Genomic DNA, 10,208 nt, shown 5'->3' with positions numbered 1-10,208 from the left:
CCTAATAACAGGGGCTATGGAGTCTCAACTAGCAACCTCTTGTCACCAAATGAGGCTTCTGGTAGTGGGACTAGGTTGCATCTAGTTGAGTTGTTAACCAAGGAAGTCTCACGGAAATTCCCAAATAATCCAGGCTGTTGCTAAGACAATAGATTGCTCTCTTCATACTGACAGCTGGGCCACATTACTGAGGACAATACCCACAACTCAGTGAGGACAACTCAATGAACTTGGAGAAGTTGAGCTGGTGCCTACTTAGAACCTTCACCCCCATTTTAGTGTTGTTGTTATTGGGAGGTATTTGGCAGGCTAGCAAAGGAGAAACAAACACCAACCCAGTTACAAAACCTTTAACTTACAATCTGTATGCCTGCAAGATGTGCTAGGGCAATAGCGGCACAGAATGTATAGGAGAAACCAATCAATGTCTTGTTTAACTTAAAGCCCACTCCACAAGACAGAGCCCATACCCACCCTGATCTGTGTGACCAAAAACCAAAGACAAGGTAGTACAGAGACTCAGGGTAAAACCTAACACCACTTCTCTAAAAACTCACTTTGTAGACCAGGCTGGCCTCAAATTCGCAGAGATCTACCTGCCTCTGCCTCCTGGAATTAAAAGTGTGTGCCACCACTCTTATTCACTCTTTTAGTGGGAGGGGGCGTGTGTGTCACAGCGAGCAGGCACAGGGCAGAGAACAAACCATTTAAGTCAGTTCTCTCCTGTAATGTCTGTCACTCCAGCTCCAGAGGATCCAACATGTTCTTCTGGCCTCCAAAGCGCCCCCTCATACACACACACACGCATGCGCACACACACACGAGTACGTTCCAGGACATCCAGTGCTATGCAGAGAAACCCTGTCTCAGAAAGCAGAAAAAAAAAAAAAAAAAAAAAAAAGGACACTATCAAACCTGTTGAGCTGCCTGCAGGCTGGGTTCCCAGCTTGTGTAAGCTGCCACCCACCCGCTGGAGGAGTAGGCTCTGCTAACTGTCTTTGAGTCATTTCTGCTTCTCTAAGTAACCCCTCACTCATATGCCTGAGAGTAACTCCCATAGGACTCACGGTCCCCCAAGTTGAACTTTGGTGCTATCCACTCTTTGGTCTGTAGTGGGCTCCCCCTCTGGGATGAGTAGATTTGTGTGTTGTGTGTGGAAAAATCTTGTCATACAAGATCATATCGATTCTTGAAAATAGTTTAGATGTGGTGATTTACCAGAGTCCAGGAAATGAAGAGCTTCGGTCACATTCTGTCACCATCTTTAGGCATGCTGAGTTATGCTATTAAGGTATGCAGTTTTAATTTTGTCCCATACTACCTATCAAGATAAACTTTATTCCCTTTATTTTAAAAGGTCTGTATGTAAGTTTGATTTTGTACATGTTTTAATTTGTTTTCAATTAGAGGGTTTTCTTGAATTTAAAACCAAATGCAGCCGGGCGGTGATGGCGCACGCCTTTAATCCCAGCACTCGGGAGGCAGAGGCAGGCGAATCTCTGTGAATTCGAGGCCAGCCTGGTCTAGAAGAGCTAGTTCCAGGACAGGAACCAAAAGCCACGGAGAAACCCTGTCTCGAAAAATCCAAAATAAATAAATAAATAAAATAAAACCAAATGCATGCCAAGTGTTATGTCGAATGCCTTTAATCCCAGGACTAGGGAGTCAGAGGTTGGTGGATCTTATAAGCCAGCCTGGTCTACACGGTGAGACCCTATCTTAGAACTAAAAACTAAATTAATTTAAATGTGTTTATAGAGTCTCTAAGCCATGACTTAGTATGAAATACTGCTCAACCTAGCCTACCACTCCCTGGAACCCTGTTAGCTACACAAACCAGGAACTTTCTTATTAGCACTAGTGCGGATCCTAATCGTGTGATGGGCAAGAAAAGTGTGTGTTCAGGCGTTAGCACCAAGCATGGGCAGGAACAGGCATTAGCATCAAGGACATCCTGGAAGTCATAACAGTTATGACTTTCTTAGTTTACAGATCCTGGAACAACATATTAATTACATTCTTGAAAAGTGTTCGATTCCAAGAAAATGACACATTATGCCATTTTCTAGGTGTTACTTTAAAAAATAACAATTTGTGGCAGCTTCTCCCAGGATGAAAACAAACCAATAATAGTGGAGTAATATCATTTCCCTTCAAGGTCAGTGACTTTCCTACATATCAGATCTCTAGTGTGGTGTTTAAAATTTGCCACTATTATCTTTTGGAGGGGGGTGGTAGGGTATCACTGTAGAGGGCTTGCCTAAAAATTATAGAAGGTATAGATTGTAAAGAAAGATTAGGGAGCTAAGAAAAGAAAAGGAAGAGATTGATTCCTGATTCACCCAGATGTAAACAAGCTTTTTCTGCCATACCTTCCCCGTCATATTGGACTGGAGCCCCTTAGACCATAAGCCCAAATTAATCCTTCCTCTGTCCAGTCATCTGATGGTGGTTGCTACATCTTCTTATCAGCTTGGGAGGGATGTAACCCTATAAACTGTGATACTGTGCCCTCCAGCAGGGACCCAATGGTATCACCACACCCAGTGAAGAGCAAGCCTGTAATACCTGCATGACGCCGGAGGGAGACGAACCAGCCAGAATTTGGCTAGTCTGCAGGTTTGCCATGAAGCCATAAACTACTTGAACTATAGGCAAAAATGAAATTTTCACTGTGATTGTGGAATCAGCAAGTTAAGCAATTTAAAAAGATTAAATCAAAGGTAAATTCTTGCCATAAGTACAATGACAACTTTTTTGGGGGGTTATACTGCTTTTGTCAGAGGCCTTATCCTGATCCTGAGATGAGGTTCTAGATGATTCAGTCTGTGGTCTGTAAAGACCAGTTCCATATCAGGTATCTTGGTGCCACGCCCCCTGAGTGCGTGGATTTCCAAGAGACAGTGTGCCAGGCCCATGTGAAAGGCTGTTCTTTCCCGTCAGCTTCCTCTACCCAGCTGGCAGTCACGGGAATATCTGCTGAAGGTGGCGGGCTGCTGCGGTATGTTGACAGGACGGATGATCAAGTCTGAAAACGGAGCTCACCAAGCTAACACCCTTTGTGGGAGCCTAGCCAGTTTGGATGTTCACCTTCCAAGATATGGACGGAGGGGGGAGGACCTAGGACTTACCACAGGGCAGGGAACCCGGACTGCTCTGTGGACTGGAGAGGGAGGGGGGGGGGAGAGGAGTGGGGGGAGGGGGAGAAGGGTGGGAGGAGGGGGAGAAGGGTGGGAGGAGGGGGAGAAGGGTGGGAGGAGGGGAAGGGAAATGGGAGGCTGGGAGGAGGTGGAAACTTGTTTTTTGTTTATGTTTTTTTTCTTCTTTTCGCAATAAAAAAAAAAAAGAGAATGTTTCAGAAGATGGAAGAAATGCTGGCAAGAAAGTTAAAGCTGAGCAGAACAATGAGCCTGTACCAGCTCTAGTTCTGAGTCGGGGCACCTGATACTGTTTAGGAACAACAACAACAACAAAAAAAAAAACAAAAAACAAAACAACAAAACAAACAAACAAAAAAACCGCCAAAATGAATTTTTAGGAGCCGCCAGCGAAGCTGTTTGTAAAGAAACATGCTGCCACCTAGTGGCCCTGAACTGGCGCAGCACGCTTTGTACCTGCTAAGACTGACAGAAAGACTGACAGTTTTGGCATTTGAGAACAAAGGCAAGAGTGATCAGGCAATGACAGAAGGGACCCTTTAATGGGAACCCTTAACAGCATGAAAAGGCCCCATTAAGGGCAGCTCATTTGTGAATGCAATGACTTGCAGACTGAGCTTAGACTTTCTGGAGAGACTTGGTGGTGAAGGCACGACTGTTAAGAGAGAGGACAATCTCAGAAGATCTGTCCATTTCCCCTTTCCACGGGTATCTATGTTGTTTCTCTTAGGGCTCACTTTGTTACTTAACTTCTCTGGGGTCATGGTATCATGTACTATACATGCAGACATAGGTGTGTACGTGAGCCCCAAGATGCTGGATTCAGTTTTAGTTCCCAGCGCATAGAGAGGACTGCAAATCTCTACCCTTTCTGTGAGTTTGCCCCCAAATAAATAAACCTGTGTTATACTCCATTCTGGGCTAGTGTGGAACTATTTTACATTGCAACAAACATTTATGGAAAAATATCAATAAAGTACTGGCAAACCAAATCCAAGAACACATCAAAAAATCATCCACCATGACCAAGTTGGCTTCAGCCCAGAGTTGGTTCGACATATGAAAATCTGTCAATGAAATTCACCATATAAACAAACTGAAGAAAAAACCCCACATGATCATCTCATTAGATGCTGAAAAACCTTCGACAAAATACAACATCCCTTCATGATAAAGTTCTTGGAGATAGAAAGGATACAAGAAACATACCTAAACATAATAAAGGCAATATACAGCAAGCCAACAGCCAACATCAAACTAAATGGAGAGAAACTCCCAGCGATCCTACTGAAATCAGGAACAAGACAAGACCACAGACTGAATCATCTAGAACCTCATCTCAGGATCAGGATAAGGCCCTTGACAAAAGCAGTATAACCCCAAAAAGTTGTCATTGTACTTATGGCAAGAATTTACCTTTGATTTATGGAGAAATAATCTGATTTTTAAATTGTTTAACTTGCCGGGCGATGGTGGCGCACGCCTTTAATCCCAGCACTCGGGAGGCAGAGGCAGGCGGATCTCTGTGAGTTCGAGACCAGCCTGGTCTACAAGAGCTAGTTCCAGGACAGGCTCCAAAGCCACAGAGAAACCCTGTCTCGAAAAACCAAAAAAAAAAAAAATTGTTTAACTTGCTGATTCCATAATCAGCAGGCATTTCAATAAGGACATTCCCCATGTTTAAATTCCAGTCCCCCAAATTAGACCATTTAACACCCCATTTTTTAAAAAAAGCATTGAACATCATAGAACAAAGAACAATACCAAAAAAGATCTCTGGTGTTGAATGTCTCCTATTAGCAAGTACAACACCTGGTATCGCAAGGACTGCTCATTCAGTTTTTGTTTTTTATTTTTTAATTGATTTTTATTGAGCTCTATATTTTTCTCTGCTCCCCTCCCTGCCTCTCCCCCTCCCTTTTCAACCCTTCCCCAAGGTACCCATGCTCCCAATTTACTCAGGAGATTTTGTCTTTTTCTACTTCTCATGTAGATTAGATCTATGTATGTCTCTTTTAGATAACAACCTCATTGTTGTCTAGGTTCTCTGGGATTGTGGTTTGTAGGCTGGCTTTCTTTGCTTTATGTTTAAAAACCACCTATGAGTGAGTACATGTGATAATTGTCTTTTTGTGTCTAGGTTACCTCACTCAAAATAATGTTTCCTAGCTCCATCCATTTTCCTGCAAGATTCAAGCTGTCATTATTTTTTTCTGCTGTGTAGTACTCCATTGTGTAAATGTACCACATTTTCCTCATCCATTCTTCGGTTGAGGGGCATTTAGGCTGTTTCCAGGTTCTGGTTATGACAAACAATGCTTCTATGAACAGAGTAGGGCATATGTCCCTTTGGCACGATTGAACATCCTTTGGATATATACCCAAAAGTGATATTAATGGGTCTTGAGGTAGGTTGTTTCCTAATTTTCTGAGAAATCGCCATGCTGACATCCATAGGGGCTTTACCAGCTTGCAGTCCCACCAGCAATGCAGAAGTGTTCCCTCTTCCCCACAATCTCTCCAGCATAAGTTGTCATCAGTGTTTTTGATCTTGGCCATTCTTACAGGTGTAAGATGGAATCTCAGAGTTGTTTTGATTTGCATTTCTCTGATGACTAAGGATGTTGAACATTTCCTTAAGTGTCTTTCAGCCATTTTAGATTCCTCTGTTGATAGTTCTCTGCTGAGGTCTGTACTCCATTTGTTTTTTTTGGGGGGGGGGAATTATGTGATCTTTTAGTGTCCAATGTCTTGAGTTCTTTGTATATTTTAGATATCAGCCCTCTGTCTGTTGTGGGGTTAGTAAAGATCTTTTCCCATCCTGTAGGCTGTCATTTTGTCTTGTTGACCGTGTCCTTTGCTTTACAGAAGCTTTTCAGTTTCAGGAGGTCCCATTTATTAATTGCTTCTCTCAGTGTCTGTGCTGCTGGGTTATATTTAGGAAGTGGTTCCCTGTGCCAACGCATTCAAGTTAATTTCCCACTTTCTCTTCTATAATGGTTAGTGTGGCTGGCTTTATGTTGAAGTCTTTGATCAAAGAAAAGTTGAACTCAAGGGTGACCTAGGCCACACACACACTACTCCAGAAAAGTTGGACCCACCTTAGCACCAAGAGGTGGTTATCTAAAGAGTATTATGAGGGCAATGACCATAAGGTGATATCAATCATAGCCTGGAAAGTTCCTGACGAGCAAGTATCCTGGGCCCAGCTTAAATTTGAGGGTATAGAGACCACATCCTCTCTTCATAAGGCCCAGGAAAATATTAATCACAAGGCAGCCAGGACCATACCATGGACTTAAACAAGAAAAGGGCTCATTTTAATGACTAAACCCCACCACTATGCCTTAATATCAAGAATGGATAGATTGCACCTGGTCTTTTCCTGCATCATCCGATAATCTTCCCCAGGCCAGACCCTGCTCACCAAAAATCTTGAATTCAAACGCAAGGTTTCCTAAACTGATGATTGACAGCTAAAGGATATGAATGCATGCTAAGAAACCTGAATTAGTTTAATTTCAGGTGTGTGTAGGACTCACAGCTCTTCATGAAACCCAGAAGATCTAGTGGATGACAATATCATCTGTAAGCAGAGACTGTGCTTTCATTTCCCAGCTGCCCAGACCCAAATAATCACACAGAAACTATACTAATTACAACACTGTGTTGGCCAATGGATCAGGAATATTCCTAGCTATTACATCTTAAATTAGCCCATCTCTATTACTCTATTGAATGTCACGAAGCTGTGGCTTACCAATAATGTTCTGGCATCTTTCTCCTTCAGTGGTGACTTCCCGTCTCCTTCAACTCTGCCTAGCCTCTCTCTCTCTCTCTCTCTCTCTCTCTCTCTCTCTCTTTCTCTCTCTCTCTCTCCCTCTGTGTGTATATATGTTGTTTTCCTGCCTGGCTTTACTCTGCTAAGCCATTGGCCAAAATACCTTTATTCATTAACTGATAAAAGCAACACATATACAGAAGGACATCCCACAGCATCATGTTAGTGGTTTCTGGGTTATACACACAGAAACAATCTGGGCAGACATTGGCATCATGGGTGTGTAGGCCACACCCTGCAGCCATTATGTGTCCAGCAGCTATCTTGTCTTCAAGAGATCTAGGAGAGTTGGACCTTGTGTGTTAGCCAACACCAAGACCTCAAAGAAGGTTGGTGCCTCCACATCTACTAGAGTTGTTGGTCTGTAAATGGCATTGACCACATGCCCTTCGAGACTGTTCCATACCGTCTACTCATTGAACACCTGCCACATTCTCCTATTTGGTCAGCCGGGAACACACCATGGCCTTTTTGGGGTCTGAGCCACACTTGACTTCAAAAAATTGTGCTCAGTCCTTTCATTCCACTCATTTCCAGGCTCCCTTATAGGAGTCAGAGACGGCTCCTTCCTACATAAGTGTCTGCCCACTCATGTTTCTTAGTTGATCTATTACTGCATCGCAGAGTACATAAAGCCTCAAACTGACCTTAAACATTTTGGAAAACATTAGCCTATGCTGCACACAAACTGGGTTGAAACCCAGAGCCCATACGGATACCCACCAGAAAGACACCAAGCACCACCATGACCTACATACATGAAGAGACCCTAGATGTTTTCCCTGCACCTGGATTTATTTTGCTTGGCATAAGGAAAGTTGGATCACGCAAGCTATGTGTCTTTATCCTGACGTCATGGGCTCCCTAGCCTCCCTGTGTTCACCTCAGCTCTCAATCTGACTTTATTAGAAACATCAAGCAGCCCCGTGGCTTAAGAATATGATGCCCAGGAAGCAAACATAGTTGTAGTGCAAACGTGTGCTGGAAACCCCCGAATCCCTGCTTCAGTGGCATGTTCACTGCCCGTACACTCTGCCCATGCTTGCTTCAACTCTCACCAGATTTTATCTGGAAGAACCTGGAATTGTACTCTGATCTCTACGCTACTCTGCCTAATACAGTTCTGCAGACTTATAATATTACATTATTATTTGTTCTTCATCTCAAGCCCTAGAACTGTGTATTTAGTTTTCAATCAATTTAATAATCTTCATCTACTGCCATGATTTATCCTAAAATGCTTATTTTGGCCCCTTTGTTCCTAAGAGAGGGTTTCCAAATCTTCAGCTTGAACTTCTTGCAGAAGGCCCCCAGAGGAAAATAATGGGATATGTGTCCTATGAAGGAGGAAATGGGAAAATTTGTCTGACTTTAACTGTGAGTGGGGTGGGGGTCATTAGAGAGGCAGGGTCACAAAGAAAGAAATTCAGTCCAGGTATAGGTGGCACCAAGAGAATCTGAGTTATACTAATGCTTTGGGCTACAGCCACAATTTATTCTACAATATTTCAACAACCCTCATATTTTATTTTCATGATATCACCAAGGCCTGTTTGAATAATGTAGCTGACAAGAAGAAGTGACTGGAAGTGTGCCAACCATTCTTCCAGGAACAAGATTCATGGCTATACCGTGCTCAGTTGGACATAGACTTACACAAAGAACTACCTGGACCATAGTCCTCTTAAATATGGATGAGGCTTTGCCTTCTCATCCCCCATGAAAATTGCATTCACTTTAGTTCTATCACTGGGAACAAACCCTACAATGAAAACTGTGTCTTGAGATGTTCACACTTCTCAATTCGAGAATGAACGGAACACAAAAAGGAAGAAAATTCTGAGACGTTTTATCCAAGGGACGAGAAGTGAGGTCGGCGAGGACACAGCCATGTTGGAGGGAAATGTGTATCAAGCGGCTGGGGTGCAAATGCCTGGGGTACAGAGAAGGAGAGGGGAGGCGAGTGAAGGAGGACACTGGAGAAGAGAAAGAATCAGATTGTAAAAGATGGCGCAGGAGGTGGGGGGATTCAACCATAAAAATTTAGCATCAAGAGAGCAACAAAATTATTTCATAAGCCCTAGTCACACAATAAAAAGGAACATCAGAAAAGCGAGTCTCACTGGCTTCCTGATTGGACACCGGAGTCTTAAATGGTTCCTCTCACCCTTTCTGGAGCTGGCGCTGAGGTAGCTAAATGCAAACCCTTTGTAACTCAACTCCACAGGATTCTGATATTTATTTGGTATAAATAGCAGCAAATAACAAAAATAACAACTCTTCATCACATGGAAAATTGGATGGGGTCTTAAATATCTCAAAATGATCTTGAAACCCAGGTAGAAGACCCCGTTCATTAGAGGGACCGGCATATAGAGACACAACAATTAAACGTTTTCAAGGAGACGCAGGCGACCTGTCCCAGGGATCCAATGTTCAGCACCGGCACCAGTGTCTCACCACCATAAGCCTCTGCTTGCAGAATTCACGCTGTCCTAAACTGCCCCCCAGGTCTCTTGTCCTGCGACTCAAAGAGAACAGTCAAGCGCCTCTGAATTCCGGGAAGGCTGTGAGTTGTGCGGCTGCGTGAAGGAGAGGCAGACACTGCTCTAGGGAGTGAAGAGGGCTGGAGTGGCAGAAGCACTGAGGTGAGAGCAAAGACACATTAATTAACTTGTCAGGCCCTGCCTCTCAGATATGATGGACGCAATAGATGCTTGCATAATGAAGTGTGGCTTCCCAGGAGCACCATGAGTCACTTCTGTCATGTTCTTTTGTGGTTTGGAGGAACATCGGAATTAAATCCATTTTTGACAAAAAACAAAAAACCACAATTGTTTAAATTCAGTTTACAATAGCAAGTGTTCCACAACAGCCTTAAATATGCATGTATGCAAATTTACCTGTAATACGTTTGAAATATTGGCAGTCAGGAGGGCACAGGATATAAGAACACATTTTTATTAACATGAAATTATCTAGCAAGATTTATTGAATACCAAAAAATTAAAAGTTCAGATTTATGTAAATCAGTGTTCACATGAATTCATTGTAAATTGTGTGGGTTTTACACCAAGTAAGCCTATTAATGAAGATTTGATATGTAGTATTAGAACAATAATTTAATACAATTTTATGTTTATACTTATTAAAATTTTTGTCTTAGTTTGAGTTTCTATTGCTGTGAAGAGACACCATGACCATGGAAA

At 42.8% G+C, this 10,208-nt stretch overlaps 1 pseudogene; it reads left to right on the top strand.

Annotated features, from left to right (window-relative positions):
• Positions 1–1,270: 1,270 nt before the first annotated feature.
• LOC121458241 lies at positions 1,271–9,612 on the top strand (annotated as a pseudogene).
• The last annotated feature ends 596 nt before the right edge of the window (positions 9,613–10,208 follow it).

This window comes from Microtus oregoni, unplaced genomic scaffold (genome assembly GCF_018167655.1).
Source record: "Microtus oregoni isolate MIOR12 unplaced genomic scaffold, Mior012 000017F_ref0000208, whole genome shotgun sequence".
NCBI lineage: Eukaryota > Metazoa > Chordata > Mammalia > Rodentia > Cricetidae > Microtus > Microtus oregoni.
Note: the sequence above shows the minus strand (reverse complement) of the source record. Positions and strands in the feature narration are given on the sequence as shown.